The following is a 24,865-nucleotide window of genomic DNA, read 5'->3' on the forward strand; positions in this document are numbered from 1 at the left end:
TTATTATTTTTTCGAAAAACATTTTTTGAAAAACGAAAAAGAAAAGAAAAATTTTTGAAAAAATATTTTTGAAAAAGAAAATTACCTAATCTGAGCAACAAGATGAACCGTCAGTTGTCCATACTCGAACAATCCCCGGCAACGGCGCCAAAAACTTGGTGGACGAAATTGTGATTCAAATTCTTGTATCATTTGTGATCAATGTTCTAATTATGGCTCTGGTGGAATTCACAACTCCGTTCAACTAACCAGCAAGTGTACTGGGTCGTCCAAGTAATAACCTTACGTGAGTAAGGGTCGAATCCACAGAGATTGTTGGTATGAAGCAAGCTATGGTCACCTTGCAAATCTCAGTTAGGCGGATTAAACATTTGTAATAGTGATAATTGGATTGTTTTAATAAAAAGGAATAATAAAAGGGATAGAAATACTTATGCAGATTCATTGGTAGGAATTTCAGATAAGCGGAATGGAGATGCTGTAGAGCTCTCGGACGCCTGCTATCCCATTGCTTCTACTCAATCCTTCTTACTCCTCTCCATGGCAAGCTTTGTATAGGGTTCACTATCAGCTGTGGCTACTTTCATTCCTCTCGGGGAAATAACCTGTGCGGCTGTCACTCGCACAGCTAACCAGTCTGGAGGCATCACCCATGGTTGATAGCTACATCCCATCCTCGCAGTGAAAGCTAATGCACGCACTCTGTCACAGTACGGCCAATCACCGGTTGGTTCCCGCTCCTACTGGAATAGAATCCCTCTTTTGCGTTTGTCACTAACGCCCAGCAGGTTAAAGTTTGAAGCACGTCACAGTCATTCATGAACGGAATCCTACTCAGAATACCACAGACAAGGTGAGACTTTCCAGATTCCCAGGATCCTACTCGGAACACCACAGACAAGGTTGGACTTTCCGGATCCAGATAAATGCCGCCATCTATCTAGCTTATACCACGAAGATTCTGTTGGGGAATCTAAGAGATACACATTCAAGCTTCTTTGCATGTAGAACGGAAGTGGTTGTCAATCACGCACGTTTATCAGTGAGAATAATAATGAGGGTTATCTAACTCATCATCATTCATCATGTTCTTGAGTACGAATGAATATCTTGGAATAAGAATAAGATAGAGAATTGAATAAAAGAAAATAGAACTTCATTAATCTTTGAGGTACAGCAGAGCTCCACACCCTTAATCTATGGTGTGCAGAAACTCCACCGTTGAAAATACATAAGTAAAAGAAGGTTCAGGCATGGCCGAATGGCCAGTCCTCTCCACGATCAAGTGACCGAATGATAAAAGACTTAGAGTGGTCAAAAGATGTCTAATACAATAGATAAATGTCCTATATATACTAGACTAGCTACTAGGGTTTACATGAGTAAGTAATTGATGCATAAATCCACTTCCGGGGCCCACTTGGTGTGTGTTTGGGCTGAGCTTGATCAATCCACGTGTAGAGGCATTTCTTGGCGTCAAACTTCAGGTTATGACGTGTTTTGCGCGTTTGACTCCGGATCATGACGTTTTTCTGGCGTTTTACTCCAGACAGCAGCATGAACTTGGCGTTTAACGCCAAGTTACGTCATCAATCTTCGAATAAAGTATGGACTATTATATATTGCTGGAAAGCCCTGGATGTCTACTTTCCAACGCCGTTGAGAGCGTGCCAATTAGAGGTCTGTAGCTCCAGAAAATCTATTTCGAGTGCAGGGAGGTCAGATTCCAACAGCATCAGCAGTCCTTTTGTCATCCTTTTTCAGAGTTTTGCTCAAATCCCTCAATTTCAGTCAGAATTTACCTGAAATCACAGAAAAACACACAAACTCATAGTAAAGTCCAGAAATGTGAATTTAACAAAAAAACTAAGGAAAACATCCCTAAAAGTAGCTCAAACTTACTAAAAACTATATAAAAACAATGCCAAAAAGCGTATAAATTATCCGCTCATCACCATGCCATTGGCGCAGTGTTGGGACAAAGGCATGACAAGCTTCTGCACGTCATTTACTATGCCAGCCGTGTTCTAAATGACGCACAGAAGAATTACACAACCACAGAAAAAGAGCTACTTGCAGTAGTTTACGCCATTGACAAATTCAGATCCTACTTAGTAGGATCAAAAGTGATTGTGTACACTGATCATGCTGCTCTTAAATATTTACTCACAAAGCAAGATTCAAAACCCAGACTTATAAGATGGGTGTTGCTTCTGCAAGAGTTTGATATAGAAATAAGAGACAGAAAAGGGACAGAGAATCAGGTAGCAGATCACTTGTCCCGAATAGAACCAGTAGAAGGGGCGTCCCTCCCTCTTACTGAGATCTCTGAAAACTTCCCGGATGAGCAACTATTTGCTATCCAGGAAGTGCCATGGTTTGCAGACATTGCAAACTACAAGGCAGTGAGGTTCATACCCAAAGAGTACAGTAGGCATCAATCAAAGAAATTGATCACAGATGCAAAATACTATCTTTGGGATGAACCATATCTCTTCAAGAGATGTGCAGACGGAGTAATCCGTAGATGTGTGCCTAAGGAAGAAGCGCAGAAGATCCTATGGCACTGCCATGGATCACAGTATGGAGGACATTTTGGAGGTGAGCGAACAGCCACAAGAGACCTCCAATGTGGCTTCTACTGGCCTACTCTCTATAAAGATTCCCGAGCATTTGTACTTAATTGTGACAGTTGCCAAAGATCTGGCAATCTGCCTCACAGTTATGCCATGCCTCAGCAAGGGATCTTGGAGATTGAGTTGTTTGATGTATGGGGTATTGACTTTATGGGACCCTTCCCACCATCATACTCAAACACTTATATTCTGGTGGCAGTGGATTATGTATCCAAATGGGTGGAAGCTATTGCAACACCCACCAATGACACTAAAACAGTGTTAAAATTCCTCCAGAAACACATCTTCAGTAGATTTGGTACCCCTAGAGTATTAATCAGTGATGGGGGGCAGTCATTTCTGTAATAAACAGCTTTACTCTGCTTTGGTTCGTTATGGAGTTAGCCACAGGGTAGCTACTCCATATCACTCACAGACTAATGGGCAAGCTGAAGTCTTAAATAGAGAACTCAAAAGAATCCTGGAACGGACTGTAATTAACCGTAGAAGGGATTGGGCAAGGAGCTTGGATGATGCTCTGTGGGCATACAGAACAGCATTCAAGACCCCTATAGGGACCTCTCCATACCAGCTTGTGTATGGAAAGGCATGTCACTTGCCAGTGGAACTGGAACATAAGGCCTACTGGGCAACCAGATTCCAAAACCTTGATGCCAAGTTAGCTGGAGAAAAACGATTGCTTCAGTTAAATGAGCTAGAGGAATTTAGACTCAATGCTTTCGAGAATGCAAAAATTTACAAAGAGAAAGCAAAAAGATGGCATGATAAGAAATTGTCATCCAGAGTCTTTGAGCCGGGGCAGAAAGTTCTGCTATTTAATTCCAGGCTCAAATTATTCCCCGGGAAATTAAAATCCCGGTGGAGAGGTCCATATGTGATTACAAGCGTATCACCATATGGATACGTAGAGCTTCAGGATAATGAATCCAACAAAAGTTCATTGTTAATGGACAGAGAATTAAACATTATCTTGAAAGTAACTTCGAGCAAGAATGCTCGAAACTGAGACTTGATTAGAGCTCAGTGGTAGTCCAGCTAAAGACAATAAAGAAGCGCTTGCTGGGAGGCAACCCAGCCATTTACAAAGTTTATTTACTAATTAAATAAATTTCCTTTTTTACAGGTATGTGTCCAAGTATCTTCAAGGTAAAATAGCAATTGCTTGAATTCACAGAGTTACAGGGGAATTTGGAAGTTCACTGGCGAAAAAAAAAAGCCAGTAAGAAACATTTTGGGCGTTGAACGCTCAAAAGAAGCACCCACTGGGCGTTCAACGCCAGTAAGGGTAGCCATCTGGGCGTTAAACGCCAGAAAGGAGCATCTTCTGGGCGTTAAACGCCAGAAAGAAGCACCTTCTGGGCGTTTAACGCCAGATTGACAGCATCCTGGGCGTTCAGAAAAACGCCCAGTGACAAAGGACTTCCTGGTGTTCAACGCCAGAAAGATGCATCAGCTGGGCGTTGAACGCCCAGGAGAAGCAACATTTGGGCGTTAAACGCCCAAAACATGCAGCGTTTGGGCGTTTAACGCCAGGATGGTGGGGAGGAGGTAAAAATCGTTTTTCCTTACATTTTTTCTAAATTTTTATGTTTCAATCCATGATCTCTTGCATAAACATGTTTCAAAATGTCATCCTTCAAATCAAATTAGTTTTCTAAGAACCCTAATTTCTAAAATCCCTTTTTCAAAAATATCAAATATATCTTAATCCATAAAGACAAATTGTTTTCCAATCCAAATCTTTTTCAAATCTCTTTCAACTCATCATATCTTTTGGATTTCGAAATTGCCTCTCCCTCTATTCCTCTTCTTTCCTTTTTTTTGCTTGAGGACAAGCAAACCTCTAAGTTTGGTGTGATTTGCCATGATCACTGAGCTAAAACTCATCAAGATCATGGCATCTAAGGGAATAGGAAGAGCAAGGATGTGAACTGAAGGAACTAAAGTGTCAGAAGCTATTCCTTGAAAGACCAAGCACCCCACAGACTAGAGGAACATCCACTTCCCAAAATACAGGTTGTTAAGTTCTAATTCTAGCTTTAACTCTGTGATAGTATTATTATAGGATTTTACCTTAGAAGTTATATAGGAGTAGTAGTAATTAGCATATATATTTTGATTTTATTTTCAATTAAGTTATAATTTATTTTTCTCATCATCATCAAACATGAATAAAATAGTAGATTTTTTAGAATAAAGAGGCAATTTAATTTTTTCGAGTTCTTAATAAGGAAAATTCTAATTATTTATATGTGGTGGCAATACTTTTTGTCTTCTGAATGAATGCTTGAACAGTGCATATTTTTTATATTGAATTTTATGAATGTTAAAATTGTTGGCTCCGGAAAGAATGATGAACAAGAGAAATATTATTGATGATCTGAAAAATCATGAAATTGATTCTTGAAGCAAGAAAAAGCAGTGAAAAAAAATTTGCGAAAAAAATGCCAAAAAGAGAGAAAGAAAAAGCAAGCAGAAAAAGCCAATAGCCCTTAAAACCAAAAGGCAAGGGTAAAAAGGATCCAAGGCTTTGAGCATTAATGGATAGGAGGGCCCAAGGAAATAAATCCAGGCCTAAGCGGCTAAATCAAGCTGTCCCTAACCATGTGCTTGTGGCATGCAGGTCCAAGTGAAAAGCTTGAGACTGAGTGGTTAAAGTCGTGATCCAAAGCAAAAGAGTGTGCTTAAGAACTCTGGACACCTCTAATTGGGGACTCTAGCAAAGCTGAGTCACAATCTAAAAAGGTTCACCCAATTATGTGTCTGTGGCATTTATGTATCCGGTGGTAATACTGGAAAACAAAGTGCTTAGGGCCACGGCCAAGACTCATAAAGTAGCTGTGTTCAAGAATCAACATACTAAACTAGGAGAATCAATAATGCTATCTGAATTCTGAGTTCCTATGGATGCCAACCATTCTGAATTTCAAAGGATAAAGTGAGATGTCAAAACTGTTCAGAAGCAAAAAGCTACTAGTCCCGCTCATCTAATTAGAATCTGAGCTTCACTTGAAACTCTGAGATATTATTGTTTCTTAATTTCTTTTCATCCTATTTTATTTACCTAGTTGCTTGAGGACAAGCAACAGTTTAAGTTTGGTGTTGTGATGAGCGGATATTTTATACGCTTTTTGGGGGTAATTTCATGTAGATTTTAGCATGTTTTAATTGGTTTTTAGTAGAATATTATTAGTTTTTAGGCAAAAATCATATTTCTGGACTTTACTATGAGTTTGTGTATTTTTCTGTGATTTCAGGTATTTTCTGGCTGAAATTGAGGGAGCTGAGCAAAAATCTGAGTTAGGCTGAAAAAGGACTGCTGATGCTGTTGGATCCTGACCTCCCTGCACTCGAAATGGATTTTCTGGACTTACAAAAGTCCAATTGGCGCGTTCTCAACGGCGTTGGAAGGTAGACATCCAGGGCATTCCAGCAATATATAATAGTCCATACTTTGCGCGAAGATAGACGACGTAACTCGGCGTTGAACGCCAAGTACATGCTGCTGTCTGGAGTTAAACGCCAGAAATACGTCATGATCCGGAGTTGAACGCCCAAAACACGTTATAACTTGGAGTTCAACTCCAAGAAAGGCCTCAATTCGTGGATAGCTTTAGTCCCAGCCCCAGCACACACCAAGTGGGCCCCAGAAGTGGATTTCTGCACCAATTATCTTAGTTTACTCACATTTTGCAAACCTAGGTTACTAGTTTACTATTTAAACAACTTTTAGAGAATTATTTTGTACCTCATGACATTTTCAGATCTGAATTACATACTTTATGGCGGTATGAGTCTCTAAACTCCATTGTTGGGGGTGAGGGGCTCTGCAGCGTCTCGATGAATTAATACAATCCCTTTTGTTTTCCATTTAAACACGCTTGTTCCTATCTAAAATGTTCATTCGCGCTTAAACATGAAGAAGGTGATGATCCGTGACACTCATCACCTTCCTCAGATTCATGAACGTGTGCCTGACAACCATCTCCGTTCTACATCAGATTGAATGAGCTTCTCTAAGATTCCTTAATCAGAATCTTCGTGGTATAAGCTAGAATTGATGGCGGCCACTCTTGAGGATCCGAAAAGTCTAAACCTTGTCTGTGGTATTCCGAGTAGGATTCAAGGATTGAATGGCTGTGACGAGCTTCAAACTCGCGATTGCTGGGCGTGATGACAAACGCAAAAGGATCAATGGATCCTATTCCAACATGATCGAGAACCAACAGCTGATTAGCCGTGCTGTGACAGAGCATCTAGACCGTTTTCACTGAGAGAATGGGAGGTAGCCACTGACAATGGTGACACCCTACATACAGCTTGCCATGGAAGGAGCTTTGCGTGCGTTGAAGGATTTCAAGGAAGAGTTGAAGTTCAAAGGACAAAGCATCTCCAAAACCCCAACATATTCTTCATTAATAAAGTAACAATTACTTATTCCAAATACTTTTACTTCTTACAATTAAATCCAAATAACCTTTTTGGCATCCTGACTAAGATTAATAAAATAAATATAGCTTGCTTCAAACCAATAATCTCCGTGGGATCGACCCTTACTCACGTAAGGTATTACTTGGACGACCCAGTGCACTTGCTGGTTAGTAGTATGAGATCATAAGAAATTTTGATTTTAATAATTGGGATTAAAAATTTCGTACACCAGCAGCCGTTTGGAAATTTTTGGTGTCCAGTACCTGTTTTTCTGGGAGTTCAATCTTGTGCCTTTCTTATTTGTTTATCTTCTCCTGATTATTTTAAAAACTATTTTTGGATGCACAATAATTCTAAAACAACTCTAAATATATAATTAGTTATGTAAACTTTATTAAAAACACAGAAACTTCAAATTAAATATAAGAAAACTACTTAAAAACATATATGTAAAAATTACTAAAGATGCGAAGGCATCATCCATCCCCTTGTGTGTCCTTTTCTCCCCTATGGCTATTTTCAACAGCAAGATTATTTTTATTTTAATCACATTCTCCTATAGCATTATTCTCTCCCCGCTTATCCTTCTCCTCTCTATCCTTCACCAAAAGATTTGCAAAACTTTTGAATAAACTCATTGGTGTAGTCCTCTGGCGTTGTTCTTTTATCAGTGCATCAACTTTTGGCTTACTTGGGTTCAGGTTCTCTTTATATCCATTCATTCTTCTCCCTAATAACTCTGCTTTCAACCATGCCCCCCCCCATCTTTCCTCCGTACCTCCTTTACAGTCGTATCTTGCAATATAATAAAGTAATTTTTTTTTTATTCATGGTCAACATAACCAAAATAGTTTCAAAAGTAGCCAATCCTTTTCATATTTAACCGATAACTCAATCACCATTTTGTTTGGACCAGCAATCTTTAGCTACCTCCTTAAAGTCTTCATTACATCTAGAAGGATTTGAGCTTTGATGATTCTGGCTTCTCTTTCCCTCATAGCAAAGAAATTAACATCCAACACCTCCTTCAATCTCTTTGCAATCTACCTCCCTAACTCCTTTGTTTTATATTTCTCTGGGATTCTGGAAAACTGAATCCATATCGAAACCAGCCTCAAACTGCTACTATCACATTCATCTTCCTCCTTCTATCTTTTTAAATTAACAATGTAGTTCTTAAAGAGCCATGGAACTTCTATTTCAATTCTTATCAAATTCACTTCCTTTTTAAAGAAGAATTAGAACACATTATCTCCAAGTCTATCATCTTAAAGGTTCTGTCCGTCATTATTTTTTTTCATTAAACTTCTCAAACACATTCAAAAACTCTCCTCAACCACATCTTCTCCCCCAAAAAAATAGCATCGTCGTCATTCTTTTCATTCTCTCCATGAAAACTCCTTTCACGATCGTCATTCGTACTAACTATTAACTCCTACAGGATCACAAAGAATGTTGGCAAATTATGTATGGTAACCATTTGAATTAGACTGTCAAGGTGACTCTTTTAAAAAATCCTATTAGAGCAAACAAAACCTTAACAAAAAAATTTAAAATCTTAGATTGCAGTCTAATGTAAAGTAATACACTTTTTTTTCGAAAGATAATTTTTTTTGATGCAATAAAATAAAAGGCCCATTTTGGGCTTACAGCAAGAGAAAAATGTGAATTCCCCAACTAAGCAAAAATGCTAGATATTAACTCCTAATTAAGACATGGAATGTTACTAAAAGGCGTGAAAAGGGTAAACTGAAAAAGGAAGAGTTTTGGGAGAAGGAGCGTCGTTCTTGGAGCTTCATCTAATGGAGGTGAGTCACTGCTTCCAGAGTTTTGGACCTTGTAATAGCTACTACTTCTTGAGGAGAAATGACTTTGGCTTCAAAAATTTTCAAATTCCTCATCTTCCAAATCTGTCATGTTAGTATTGCTGCCAAATGAGTTTCTTTTTGCATTTACCTTCTCTCTCTGAGTTATTTTTGGAGTCATAACCACCATCTCCATGTTTTTGTTTCTTGGTTTGTTCAGGAAAGGCTTGCTATTTTCCAAGCATTCTTTGATTCCGAGCACTGGGTGAGGCAGTGGAGAATTGATTCCACTGTAGCATCACATCGATTATAGATTGGGTTCACCATTTGGATTCTAGAGTGCAATCTTTCTTTGAATGGTAAGCCTTCATGCATTACTTTCCATAGAAAACTTTTAATTTTGGGCTGGCATTTTAACTTCTAAATTGAACTCCAGACTTTTCTTCTTCTGCATTGTTCCGGCAAATATTCAACTGGTGCATGGTAGAACTGGAAGGCCAACGTATATCTAGAGGCAACCAAGTAGCATTCATTCTTCTCTTTATTCTATGTAACCATATCTTCTGTTGTTCTGATGCTTGTGTTTATGATTGTCTGTGCTATGCTTTGTGTGAATGTTGAGGTGACTAGCTCTTGATTCCAATTTTGATCTGGTAGGAGTAGTTCAGAAACCCAAATCGGGTGATTGTGTGAATGGTTGAGAATTTGAATTTTATTTGGTTGAATTTACTTTATCCAGTTGTCCTCTAAGATTTTAACTGAATGTCCCCTTCCAATCTTCCAAAAAATGCCTTTCTCCAAAATTTTTTGACCTTCCAGAACACTTTTCCAACTTTAAGATGGATTATTACCTATTTTTGCGCGTAGAAAGGTTGAAAATTTAAAATATCTGCTTTGATAGACCTTGTAAATTAGAGAGTGAGGCCGAGAGATCAACCTCCATCCCTGTTTTCCTAACATAGCCAAGTTAATAGCCCTGAGATTCTTAAAATTCATACCACCTTGGTTCTTTGGTCTACAAGCAATCCGCCAATTAATCCACTGCATCTTTCTCTCTGCGTTCTTTTGGCCCCAAAAAAACTGCATTATTGACTTTTAGATGTCCTCTAATAGTGTCTCAGGGAGCTTAAAACAGCTCAGTGTGTATAGAGGCACTGCAGTTGCCACTGTTTTTATTAAAACCTCTCTGCCACTAGCTGACAGCAAAGCTCGCTTTTAATGCTGTAGTTTTTGCAAAACCTTGTCTTTGACAAAGTTAAATATCTCTTTTTTTCGATCTATTGGCCACTGCTGGGAGGCCTAAATACTTATTCTGGCAGCCAACATGTGGTACAGACAACAGGACAACTGATAGAGGAGTGTTCTTACCAAAGAAAACAGAAGACTTATCTAAATTTATCACCTGATCACTCACTTCTTCATAGTCTTTAAACAATTTTCATAAACTTTCTCAATCTTTCATTGTCGCCTTACTAAACAAAATAAAATCATCTGCAAAGAATAAATCACTAACCTTAAGGCATCTAGGGTTCAGTCTCAAACCAAAAAATCCTAACCCCTGTTTTCTTCTGTTTATATTAGTTATAAGTTTTAAATTTTAAATTTTTATGTTGAGCGACTTAGATATTCAAAACATTGATTTTATGCGCTTAATTTTGTCCACCTTATTTATTATAAATAATAAATGCCCCACATGTTTCATAGGGATTTAAATTAAATATTTTATGATATCTTATGTGTTACCTTTGACCTTGGTATTTTATTGAACTTCAAAATAATTAAATCTAAGACTAAAAAATTTAGATATAAAAGAGAGATGAGTGATATATTTTAAAATTGTAATTTTTTGTATATTTTAAAATTATAGGAAGTATATAAATCGAACTTTTCGATTTGTGTTTAAAAAATTTAAAAAAAATAGAATACATAAATCGGAGGGTCCGAGTACTAAACTCAGAAAGTCCGATTTTTGTACCCAAAAATTATATGGTTGAATTTTTTTACCTCTTAAAAATTAGACAATTCAATTTTTACTCCCTATTGTTTTTTTTTCAAAGATAAATGTTATTTTATTAATATAAAATAAAAGTGTTTCCATAAGGAAGTACAAAAGAATTGGGTATTCCCATTTATCACCAACTGTGACTGAAAGACTAAGAGCTTAAAGAAGAGTAAAGTAAGAGTAAAGAAAATTAGCAGCATCTATCAGGTATGGCTCACAAGTTCACGCACTAAATTGCTGGCTTCTTTCACTATCTCTGGTGTCGGGCTTATTACCTTCTCAAAAACACACCGATTCCTCGCTTTCCAAGTGCTCTAACACAACGCCGCTATGAGGAGGATCTTTTGTCTACCGTCTAATTGAGCCGCTGCCCAGGATAAGACTCGTTGCCACCAATTGAAAAATGTCTCTTCTTCTCTCATCCATAGGTCAGGGGTTATTAAGCTTAGTCTCCATATTATTGAAGATAGGGGGCATTGGAACAAAGCATGAAAAATTGATTCAGCCTTCAACATGCATCTTGGACAAGTGGCAGGAGTGGATACGAACCGGCTGTGGACTTGTTGCAACACTGGAAGCTTTTCATGAAGACTTTTCCATAGAAAAATCTTAATTTTATGTGGTAATTTCAACTCCCAAATGCTATTCCAGACTCTGTTGTGTATGTTTTGGGGCCTTAATGAAGTAGGAGAATGAAAGAATCCATAAGCAATTTTGTATCCTGACCCAACTTCATATATACCAGATTTTGTCCAGCACCAATTAACTTCATCCTCCTCCTCTGTTGGTTTGATTGAAAAAATTTTATTGCATATATCAACTGAAAAAATCGACTCAATCAGATTTCTATTCCAGCTTCTATCAGGATTTAGTAACGCACTAACGTAATACACTTGCAGATCTAGCGAGATTGTGAGTGCATTTTGAGGGACATTAAAGGGCACTGGTGGTGGGAGCCAGGGGTCATGGAAGATGCGAAGATTAGTGCCAGAGCCTATTTTCCATAACAAGCCTTTCTCGATCACCTTGCGCCCTTCAAGAACACTTCACCAGCCCTACGACGGTACACTTCCTATCTCTGCATGTAGAAAATCTGTATATCTGAAATATTTAGCTTTGAGCATTCTTGATAGAGTAGAATTAGGGTATTTCATTAGACGCCAACATTGTTTTCCCAATAAAGCCAAATTTTGCGCCCTTAGGTCCTTGATCCCCAGCCCGCCATCTTTCTTCGGTCTCGTCATTGTGTCCCATTTAATCCAAACCATTCTTCGTTCTGCGCCTTTTTGACCCCACCAAAATTGCGAGAGCATGCTATGAATCTCAGTCAACAGCATGTCCGGGAGCTTGAAACAAGAGAGTGTATAAATAGGAATCGCCTCCCCCACCGCTCTCAATAGCATGTGCCTACCACCTGATGACAATAGACTTCTTTTCCAACCCATAATCCTCTTCTGAACTTTATCCTTGATAGCTCCAAAGGTTGCTTTCTTTGATTTTTGAACTATAGAGGGCAGTCCCAAGTATTTGTCTTGTGCTCCGATATGTTCAATATTTAGTGTCTGAGCAATTTCTAGTCTTGTGTTCTGAGGTGTGTTGTGACTGAAAAAGATAGCTGAGTTATTCAGATTGACTTTTTGCCCATTGAAACCCTCATAGATCTCTAGCAATTCTAGAATACTTTGGCTTGTATTAGGTGCGCTCTTGCAAAAAAGGATTGAATCATCAGCAAACAAAAGGTGATTAACTGTTTGGCATCTCCGATTAACTTGAACTCCTTGAATTAATATGTTTTGCTCTGCCTTGTGTAGCAAGAAGAAAAGCCCTTCTGCACAAAAAAGAAAGAGATATGGAGATAGGGGGTCACCCTGTCGGATGTCCCTATTTGGCCTAAAATAGCCAAAAGGTTGACCTTCCACAACGACAGAGTAAGAAACAGTCGTTACCAATTCCTTAGTCCAGTTAATCCATTTAGCATCAAAGCCCAGCTTATCCATAATATACCATAAAAAATGCCATTCGACCCTATCATAAGCCTTGCTCATGTCTAGTTTAATAGCCATCTCATGCTCTGCCCCACTTCTCTTATTTTTCAAATAGTGCATACATTCGTGGGCAAATAGGATATTATCTGAAATGAGTCTACCTTTGAAAAACGAACTCTGATTTGGGCTTATAATTTTATTCATAATACCTTGTAATCGATGCACCATAACTTTAGAAATAATTTTATACATAACTGAAGATAAGCTGATCGGTCGTACCTGAGTCATGTCATTGGCATCTGGCACCTTTGGAATCAAACAAATTTGAGTATGATTGAAGTTTTTTAGAATTCTGCCACTGTGAAAGAAACTTCTTACTGCCTTAAAAACGTCACCTCCAACTATATCCCAGAAAAAGTGAAAAAACTTAGCTGTAAACCCGTCATCACCAGGAGCACTCTGAGCGTGAACACTAAATGTAGCTCTTTTGACCTCGTCCATAGTTATTGGCCTTTGGAGCCTACGGTTCATGGAAGCTGTAACCTTTGGCTCCAAATCCTCTAAGTATGGATTCGGATCAGCCGAACAAGAAGAAGTAAAAATATTGCAAAAGTAGTCTTCAGTTATCTTTGCAATATCCTCCAATTTCGATGCAATCTCATTGTCCCTCCCCACTAATCTCCACATTCTGTTCCTTCGCATCCTTGATTGAAATTTCTGGTGAAAGAATCTAGTGTTCTGATCTCCTTCTTTTAGCCACTTGACTCTAGATTTTTCTCGCCAATAGCTCTCTTCTTTCAAATATGCCAGCTCCAACTTCTTCTCCAAACTAGTAACCTCCTCTCCCCCATTGATTCCAGCCACCCGCAACTCCTCTAGTTTAGCTTGAAGGTCCTCAATTTTTTTTCGAGAGTTTGCTTTGTGAGTTTTCTGCCATTGAACTAGTCTATGTCTACAAACTTTCAACTTTTGGGCCAAGGAGAACATAGCTGAGCCTACAACTTTCATTCTCCACACTTCATTGACAATTCTCTTGACATCCTCTTCTCCACACCAACGTTCCTGGTATTTAAACCGCCTTTTACTATGCCAGGATTGAGGTTCGGTTTCCATCAAAAGTAGAGCATGATCCGAGCCTGACTCTGTGAGCCTGTGCACCACTGCATTCGGAAACTTCAACTTCCATTCCATCCCAACTAAATAGTGGTCAAGCCTCTCCTTCACCAAATCCTCTCCTTGTCTTCGATTTGTCCACGTGAAAGGGTGCCCCACCATTCCAATATCCACTAATTCGTTACCGTCAATAAAATTAGTGAATGTTGCAATGGTGGTTGCTGATTTTTGGCCTCCACCTCCTTTTTCGCTTGGCTTGTTATAGCATTAAAATCGCCTGCTATTACCACTTTTCCTTCCAGGTGTTGGCTCATTGTTGTAAGCTCCTCAAACTGTAAGGATCGAATTTGTTCCGAACAACTCAAATGGACACCAATGAACGCCCATACCTCACTGCTTTCGACTTCCTTAATTTCGGCTGCCACAAAGAATTCTCCACTGCTAATAATTTGAACACTGATGCTGTCCTTCCAAGCTAGCACAAGTCCTCCTGCCACTCCTGCTGGGTTAACAATATGCCAGTTTTCGTAGCCGCATACCCGAAGTTTTGCTTCCACCTGTCGAGATTGGTTCTTTGTTTCACTTATAAACACAATCTCGGGGGAGTGGGATTTACAGATCCCTTTTAAGGTGTGAATTGTCAGGGGTATCCCCAAACCCCGACAATTCCAAACTATAGTTCTCATGGCGCCTAGGGTGCCATTTGTAGGCTGGCACCCTCCACTATCTCTTCAACTGCATTTTCATCCTCTATTCTTGCTTTCTTTGTAGATCCTTCAGCTATACCGCTCATCAACCTTTTTTTTGGGTTCACTTTTAGTATCTGACTCTGCAGCACCTTGTCTTGCTAACCTTTTCCACTTCCTACCGTTCTCTGTGGTGAGACACTGCCCAATAGCGAATTGCATAAGCTGCCCTTCATCCTCCTTGGTATTGGACTGACCAGCTATGATAATCTCCATGCATTCTGTTCTAGAATTGGCTGATTGAGGTGACTCAGGTGCTGCCCTATTATCAGTGTCTTGTGGTTTCAAACTTTGTTTTCCTTCTTGCATTGACATCCCTGCAAATTCTTCCAATAAGCAGTTTAAGACCGGTTTTTTCTTACGTTGAGTGGCCTTATTCTGGGTTTGGGTTGAGTTGTTGAATGCTCTTTGATGAGCGGATATTTTATACGCTTTTTAGTGGTAATTTCTTGTAGATTTTAGTATGTTTTAATTAGTTTTTAGTAGAATATCATTAGTTTTTAGGCAAAAATCATATTTCTGGACTTTACTATGAGTTTGTGTATTTTTCTGTGAATTCAGGTATTTTCTGGCTGAAATTAAGGGAGCTGAGCAAAAATCTGAGTTAGGCTGAAAAAAGACTACTAATGCTGTTGGATTCTGACTTCCCTGCACTCGAAATAGATTTTCTGGAGCTACATAAGTCCAATTGGCGCGCTCTCAACAGCGTTGGAAAGTAGACATCCAGGGCTTTCCAGCAATATATAATAGTCCATACTTTGCGTGAAGATAGACGACGTAAACTGGCGTTCAACGCCAGTATCATGCTGCTGTCTGGCGTCCAGCGCCAGAAACAGGTTACAAGCTGGAGTTCAACGCCAGAAACAGGTTACAACCTGGTGTTGAACGCCCAAAACAGCCCCAGGCATGTGAGAAGCTTAAGTCTCAGCCCCAGTGATGAGCGGATAATTTATACGCTTTTTGGCATTGTTTTTAGTATGTTTTTAGTATGATCTAGTTAGTTTTTATTATATTTTTATTAGTTTTTAGTTAAAATTCACTTTTCTGGACTTTACTATGAGTTTGTGTGTTTTTCTGTGATTTCAGGTATTTTCTGACTGAAATTGAGGGTTCTGAGCAAAAATCTAATTTAGAGGCTGAAAAGGACTGCAGATGCTGTTGGATTCTGACCTCCCTGCACTCGAAGTAGATTTTCTAGAGCTACAGAATCCCAATTGGTGCGCTTTCAACGGCATTGGAAAGTAGACATTCTGGGCTTTCCAGCAATGGATAATAGTCCATACTTTGCCCGAGATTTGATGGCCCAAATCGGCGTTGCAAATCAGCCTCAGAATTTCCAGCGTTTAACGCTGGAACTGGCATAAAAATTGGAGTTAAACGCCCAAACTGGCATGAAAGCTGGCGTTTAACTCCAGAAAAGGTCTCTACACATGAAAGCTTCAATGCTCAGCCCAAGCACACACTAAGTGGACCCAGAAGTGGATTTTTACGTCATTTACTCATTTCTCTGTATACCCTAGGTTACTAGTTCACTATTAATAGGATCTTTTGACATTGTATCTGTACCTCATGACACTTTACACGTTTCTTTGTGTACCTTCCACGGCATGAGTCTCTAAACCCCATGGTTGGGGGTGAGGAGCTCTGCTGTGTCTTGATGGATTAATGCAATTACTACTGTTTCTTATTCAATCATGCTTGCTTCCGTTCTAAGATATCACTTGTTCTTAACCCGGATGAATGTGATGACCCGTGACACTCATCATATTCTCAACTATGAACGCGTGCCTGACAACCACCGCCGTTCTACTTTAGATTGAGTAGATATCTCTTGGATTCCTTAATCAGAATCTTCGTGGTATAAGCTAGAACTGATGGCGGCATTCAAGAGAATCCGGAAGGTCTAAACCTTGTCTGTGGTATTCTGAGTAACTGATGGCGGCATTCAAGAGAATCCGGAAGGTCTAAACCTTGTCTGTGGTATTCTGAGTAGGATTCAATGATTGAATGACTGTGACGAGCTTCAAACTCCTGAGGGCGGGGCGTTAGTGACAGATGCGTGTTTGATGAAGAGACAGTAGGAAAGCAGAGATTCAGAAGGGAGCATCTCCAAAACCTCAACCTGTTCCCCATTACTGCAAAACAAGTATTATTTCATGTTCTGTTACTTTCATAATCAACCCTGATAATCTTTGATATCCTGACTAAGATTTACAAGATAACCATAGCTTGCTTCAAGCGACAATCTCCGTGGGATCGACCCTTACTCACGTAAGGTATTACTTGGACGACCCAGTGCACTTGCTGGTTAGTTGTGCGGGATTGCAAAAGTGTGATTGCAATTTCGTGCACCAAGTTTTTGGCGCCGTTGCCGGGGATGTTCGAGTTTGGACAACTGACGGTTTATCTTGTTGCTTAGATTAGGACTGTTTATTTTGTTGGTTTAGGTCTTTTAGTTGAGTCTAGTTTCATATTTTAAGTTTGGTGTCAATTGCATGCTTTTGTTTTCTAATTTTCGAATTTGCATGTCTTTAGTCCCTTTTTGATCCGTAAAAATTCTAAGTTTGGTGTCCTCTTTGTGTTTTTCCGTTAAAAATTTTCGAAAAATTGTGTTTGATTTTCTAAAAATTTAAAGTTTGGTGTCATTTTGGTGTTTTTCTCTTTCTTCATTTCAAAAATCAAATCTTTTTCAAAAAATTTTTCTCAATCATATCTTTCTAATTGCTAATCTCAAAATCTTTTCAATTAACTAATTGATTCAGTTTTCAATTTGCTTTGATCTTATTCTCTTTTAATTTTTGATTTTTTATTTTATTTATCTTTTGTTTTATTTTATTTTATCTTTTTCGGATAATTCAAAAAAAAACAAAATTTATCTATTTGCAATCCATATCATTTCCCTTTATCCATTATGGACCTAAGTGGGATTGATCAGTCCAGAAGGACTCTGGGGTCATATGCCAACCCCATTACAGCTGCATATGGGAGTAGCATCTGTACACCTCCCATCAAAGCAAGCAGCTTTGAGCTAAATCCTCAACTCATTATCATAATGTAGCAAAATTGCCAGTATTCCGGTCTTCCACAGGAAGAACCTATTGAGTTTCTGGCACAGTTCTTACAAATTGCTGACACAGTACATGATAAAGAGGTGGATCAGGATGTCTACAGACTATTACTGTTCCCGTTTGCTGTAAAAGATCAAGCTAAAAGGTGGTTGAATAACCAACCTACAGCAAGCATAAAGACATGGAAACAGTTATCAGACAATTTCCTGAATCATTTTTACCCTCCAAAAAGGATGACACAGCTAAGGCTAGACATCCAAGGCTTTAAACAAGAGGATAATGAATCCCTTTATAATGCCTGGGAGAGGTATAGAGGTATGCTAAGAAAATGCCCCTCTGAAATATTTTCAGAATGGGTACAGTTAGACATCTTCTACTATGGGCTTACAGAAAAAGCTCAGATGTCTTTAGACCACTCAGCTGGTGGATCTATACACATGAGGAAGACAATTGAAGAGGCTCAAGAGCTTATAGACACTGTTGCTAGAAACTAATACTTATACTCTAGCAATGAGTTCTCTCCAAAAGAGGAAGTCATGGCAGTAGTCACTGATCCTAATCCTCAAGAACAGATGATTGAGCTTAATCAACAATTGCTCCTGATGACAGAACAGTTAGCAGAATTTAAAGAGAAGCTCTATGAAACTAAAGTTGCTAACAAGAACATAGAACTGCAGTTGAATCAAGCAAAACAGCAGATATCTAATCAGATAACAGGAGAGTGTCAAGCAGTTCAACTGAGGAGTGGGAAGACATTGAACAACACACTCAAAAGAGCAAAAGTCAAATAAGGAACAATGACAGAGGATAACCAAACCACTGTTCAAAATCCCTCTGAGGACAGTAAGAGCCCAGAGAGGAATGCTAGTGGCGTTCAAACGCCAGAAAGGGAGGGAAAGCTGGCGTTAAACGCCCATTCCCTACCCAGTTCTGGCGTTCAAACGCCAGAAAAGGGGAAAAGTTAGCGTTTAACGCCCATTTTCCACCCAATCCTGGCGTTCAGACGCCAAGGGAGGATCAGACACCTGAGAGTGCTGACAGTAATCCCTCTAAAAAGGATTCTTCAACCACTTCTGTAAGGAACAAGCCTGCAGCAACTAAGGTTGAAGAATATAAAGCCAAGATGCCTTATCCTCAGAAACTCTGCCAAGCGGAGCAGGATAAGCAATTTGCCCGCTTTGCAGATTATCTAAGGACTCTTGAAATAAAGATTCCGTTTGCAGAGGCACTTGAGCAAATACCCTCTTATGCTAAGTTCATGAAAGAGATCTTAAGTCATAAGAAGGATTGGAGAGAAACTGAAAAAGTATTTCTCACTGAAGAATGCAGTGCAGTCATTCTAGAAAGCTTACCAGAAAGGATCATTTTCCTTTACCATTCATAGACCAAATGCTAGAAAGACTAGCTGGTCATGATTATTACTGCTTTTTGGATGGCTATTCAGGTTACAACCAAATTGCAGTAGATCCTCAGGACCAAGAGAAAACAGCATTTACTTGCCCTTCTGGCGTGTTTGCCTACAGAAGGATGCCTTTTGGTCTGTGTAATGCTCCTGCAACCTTTCAGAGATGCTTACCATACTTACAGAACCATGGTCAGAGGGAAAGTTATGTACTTCCATCTGGACAAAATAAGAGAAATCTTCAAATTGCCTCAACTGCAAGATGATCCTGAAACCTTTAATATGAGAATGGTGAGAGCAGATAAAGGGTTGGATCAAGTTCTAGAGGACATATGCCTCCCTGGAACTAAGTGGATAACCAATTCAAAGGGTGTCCCAAACCAACTCAAGAGGGGAGACCTCAAACCAATTGCAAGATGTTGGCTAGACTTTATTGGGCGTTCCATACTGCCCACTAGCAACCGTTCTGAGGTCACTATCAAGAGAGCAGTGATGATTCATTGCATTATGCTTGGAAAAGAAGTGGAGGTGCATCATGTGATTGCTTGTGAGATCTACACAATTGCAAATAAGAATTCCACTGAAGACAAATTGGCTTACCCAAGCTTGATCTCCTTGCTCTGTAAAGAGGCTGGGGTAAAGATGGGAGTAGATGAATTCATACCCATTGAACATCCAATCACCAAGAAGTCAATGGAAGGACAAATACAAGACAACTCTATCAAAAGGAGGGCGCAGGAGTTCCTTCCTGAATTTCCTGAAATTGGCTACTGGGCCAACCTAGAAGCATCTATCACCAAGTTGCAAGAGACTATGGAGCAACTTAAGGAAGAACAGCAGAATCAGAACTGCATGCTCTGCAAATTGCTGAAGGAACAAGAGAAGCAGGGGCGTGAACTTCAAGAACTGAAACGCCAAAAATTCTCCCCTCAATTTGAGGGAGCATCCACTTCTCAAAATCAAGGTTGTTGAGTCCTAACTCTGTGAAAACCTCTATCATTAGGAGCCTATTTAAATTTTTGTTTTCGATTTTTAATCTCATCTTATATCTATTTTTGAGTCTTATTCTTAATTCATAATTAATAAGATTTAAAATTCATGTCTTAAAGCTATGAATGTCCTATGAATCCATCACCTCTCTTAAATGAAAAATGCTTTAATCACAAAAGAACAAGAAGTACAGGATTTCGAATTTATCCTTGAAACTAGTTGAATTAGTTTGATGTGGTGACAATACTTTTTGTTTTCTGAATGAATGCTTGAACAGTGCATATGTCTTTTGAATTTGTTGTTTTGAGAATGTTAAAATTGTTGGCTCTTGAAAGAATGAGGAAAAAGAGAACTGTTATTGAGGATCTAAAAAAAATCATCAGATTGATTCTTGAAGCAAGAAAAAGCAGTGAATACAAAAAAAAATTTGAAAAAAAAAGAAGAAAAAGAAAAAGAAAGAAATAAAGTTGTGAACCAAGGCAAAAAGAGTGTGCTTAAGAACCCTGGACACCTCTAATTGGGGACTCTAGCAAAGCTGAGTCACAACCTGAAAAGGTTCACCCAATTATGTGTCTGTGGCATGTATGTATCCGGTGGTAATACTGGAAGACAGAGTGCTTTGGGCCACAGCCAAGACTCATACACTAGCTATGTTCAAGAATCATTATACTCAACTAGGAGAATCAATAACACTATCTGAGTTCTGAGTTCCTATAGATGCCAATCATTCTGAACTTCAAAGGATAAAGTGAGATGCCAAAACTGTTCGGAAGCAAAAAGCTACTAGTCCCGCTCATCTAATTAGAGCTGAGTTTCCCTGATATTTTGGAGTCTATAGTATATTCTCTTCTTTTTATCCTACTTTGATTTTCAGTTGCTTGGGGACAAGCAACAATTTAAGTTTGGTGTTGTGATGAGCGGATAATTTATACGCTTTTTGGCATTATTTTTAGTATGTTTTTAGTATGATCTAGTTAGTTTTTATTATATTTTTATTAGTTTTTAGTTAAAATTCACTTTTCTGGACTTTACTATGAGTTTGTGTGTTTTTCTGTGATTTCAGGTATTTTCTGACTGAAATTGAGGGTTCTGAACAAAAATCTAATTTAGAGGCTGAAAAGGACTGCAGATGCTGTTGGATTCTGACCTCCCTGCACTCGAAGTAGATTTTCTGGAGCTACAAAAGCCCAATTGGCGCGCTCTCAACGGCGTTGGAAAGTAGACATCCTGGGCTTTCCAGCAATGTATAATAGTCCATACTTTGCCCGAGATTTGATGGTCCAAACTGGCGTTGCAAATCAGCCTCAGAATTTCCAGCGTTTAACGCTGGAACTGGCATAAAAATTGGAGTTAAACGCCCAAACTGGCATGAAAGCTGGCGTTTAACTCCAGAAAAGGTCTCTACACATGAAAGCTTCAATGCTCAGCCCAAGCACACACTAAGTGGACCCAGAAGTGGATTTTTACGTCATTTACTCATTTCTGTATACCCTAGGTTACTAGTTCACTATTAATAGGATCTTATGACATTGTATCTGTACCTCATGACACTTTACACGTTTCTTTGTGTACCTTCCACGGCATGAGTCTCTAAACCCCATGGTTATTGGGGGTGAGGAGCTCTGCTGTGTCTTGATGGATTAATGCAATTACTACTGTTTCTTATTCAATCATGCTTGCTTCCGTTCTAAGATATCACTTGTTCTTAACCCGGATGAATGTGATGACCCGTGACACTCATCATATTCTCAACTATGAACGCGTGCCTGACAACCACCGCCGTTCTACTTTAGATTGAGTAGATATCTCTTGGATTCCTTAATCAGAATCTTCGTGGTATAAGCTAGAACTGATGGCGGCATTCAAGAGAATCCGGAAGGTCTAAACCTTGTCTGTGGTATTCTGAGTAGGATTCAATGATTGAATGACTGTGACGAGCTTCAAACTCCTGAGGGCGGGGCGTTAGTGACAGACGCAAAAGAATCATTGGATTCTATTCCGGCCTGATTGAGAACCGACAGATGGATAGCCGTGCCGTGACAGGGTGCGTTGAACATTTCCACTGAGAGGATGGGAGGTAGCCATTGACAACGGTGAAACCCTACATACAGCTTGCCATGGAAGGAGCCTTGCGTGTTTGATGAAGAAGACAGTAGGAAAGCAGAGATTCAGAAGATGGAGCATCTCCAAAACTTCAACCTGTTCCCCATTACTGCAAACAAGTACTTATTTCATGTTCTGTTACTTTTCATAATCAACCCTGATAATCTTTGATATCCTGACTAAGATTTACAAGATAACCATAGCTTGCTTCAAGCCGACAATCTCCGTGGGATCGACCCTTACTCACGTAAGGTATTACTTGGACGACCCAGTGCACTTGCTGGTTAGTTGTGCGGGATTGCAAAAGTGTGATTGCAATTTCGTGCACCACCCAGCACACACCAAGTGGGCCCCAGAAGTCGATTTCTGCACTATATATCATAGTTTACTCATTTTCTGTAAACCTAGGTTACTAATTTACTATTTAAACAACTTTTAGAGATTTACTTTGCACCTCATGACATTTTAGATCTGAAATTTGTACCTTTTGGCAGCATGAGTCTCTAAACTCCATTATTGGGGGTGAGGAGCTCTGCAGCGTCTCGATGAATTAATACAATTACCTTTGTTTTCCATTTAAACACACTTGTTCCTATCTAAGATGTTCATTCGCGCTTAAACATGAAGAAGGTGATGATCCGTGACACTCATCACCTTCCTCAGATCCATGAACGTGTGCCTGACAACCACCTCCGTTCTACATCAGACTGAATGAGCTTCTCTTAGATTCCTTAATAAGAATCTTCGTGGTATAAGCTAGAATTGATGGCGGCCACTCTTGAGGATCCGGAAGGTCTAAACCTTGTCTATGGTATTCCGAGTAGGATTCAAGGATTGAATGGCTGTGACGAGCTTCAAACTCGCGATTGCTGGGCGTGATGACAAACGCAAAAGGATCAATGGATCCTATTCCAACATGATCGAGAACCAACAGCTGATTAGCCGTGCTGTGACAGAGCATCTGGAACGTTTTCACTGAGAGGATGGGAGGTAGCCACTGACAATGGTGACACCCTACATACAGCTTGCCATGGAAGGAGCCTTGCGTGTGGAAAAGGATTTCAAGGAAGAGTTGAAGTTCAGAGGACAAAGCATCTCCAAAACCCCAACATATTCTTCATTAATAAAGTAACAACTACTTATTCCAAACACTTTTACTTCTTACAATTAAATCCAAATAACCTTATTGACATCCTGACTAAGATTAATAAAATAAACATAGATTGCTTCAAACCAATAATCTCCGTGGGATCGACCCTTACTCACGTAAGGTATTACTTAGACGACCCAGTGCACTTGCTGGTTAGTTGTACGGATTGCAAATTCGTGCACCACTCTTTCTCCTTCAGAGTAAATTCGCGTTCCCACTTGGCTGGCTTTAACCCATTCGCCAATGTCATCCTCTTTTACCATATCACTCTCTGTGTCCTTCAGCAGATCATGGCAGTTTTTCACCTCGTGCCCCAATTTTGCGCAATAGGTACAGAACTTTCCAAGTCTCTCATAGCGCAGTGCCACTTCTACCTCCTTTTTATTAGATCCTGCCACTATTAACTGATCTCTCACTTGCCTGGCAGCATCAATATTGATTTTGGTCTTCACAATCCTAGTTTCTCTGCCTCGCATCTGAAATTTACCTACCTCCAACACTGTGCCCAATTTTTCTCCCAATTTACGTCCAACTTCGAGGGTTTTAAACGATTCTGGCAAACCCCAAAATTGAACCCAAACTGAAAAATTGGAAATAATCTTTTCATCACAGTTCTGATCTTCCTTCCATCTCTTGACATGGAGCACATAATCTTTGAATAGCCATGGAGAACCACGTTCAACACGCAAGACATCCACTTCTTTATTAAAAAAGAATTGGAAGGAATTATCCCCTTTATCACTCACGCTAAATCCTTCCGGATTTCCCCATATAGCCTTTAAAGCATTCCCCATGGTTCTAATTGAGAAGGTTTTGGAAGCAAAGAGTCTGCCATAGAGACTATTGGAGCAAGCGTTAATACCTTCTGATATGTCTGCCTCTTCCAGTAAAATCACATTCCTACCTCCTTTCTGGTTGTCTTCCTCGATCCGATCTTCATCCCTCGTTGTCTCAGCTATGCAGATTACGGAGACTTGTATTGAGATTTAATTGACGTTGACAATGTAGCCTTAACGGTAATAGAAACTCTGCTAAAAAACTCTAATAGAGCACTAAAAAATTCTAACAGAGCACATCCTTTTACTCCTTATTGTTAATTCAATATTAAAAAAAAATTTATCTGAATCCAATTGCTAACCCGAAGTTCGCATAAAAAAACATATAAAAGGCAGTTAACTAATCCTAAATTTACAAAAGCTCGGTAAATATTAATTTTTTATTTTATATATATTCTTTAAGGGTTATTATTATTATTATTATTATTATTATTATTATTATTATTATTATTATTATTATTATTATATTATTATTATTATTATCAGTGGGGGGCAAAAGGCCCAAAAATGATTATTAATTACTATTGAATAATGAATATATAAATGTATAAAATGAAACAACATTGTATAAATATTTTATTGGCTCCTCGTACTTTCC

The sequence above is a fragment of the Arachis stenosperma genome, chromosome 7, assembly GCF_014773155.1.
Source record: "Arachis stenosperma cultivar V10309 chromosome 7, arast.V10309.gnm1.PFL2, whole genome shotgun sequence".
NCBI classification, from domain to species: Eukaryota; Viridiplantae; Streptophyta; class Magnoliopsida; order Fabales; family Fabaceae; genus Arachis; species Arachis stenosperma.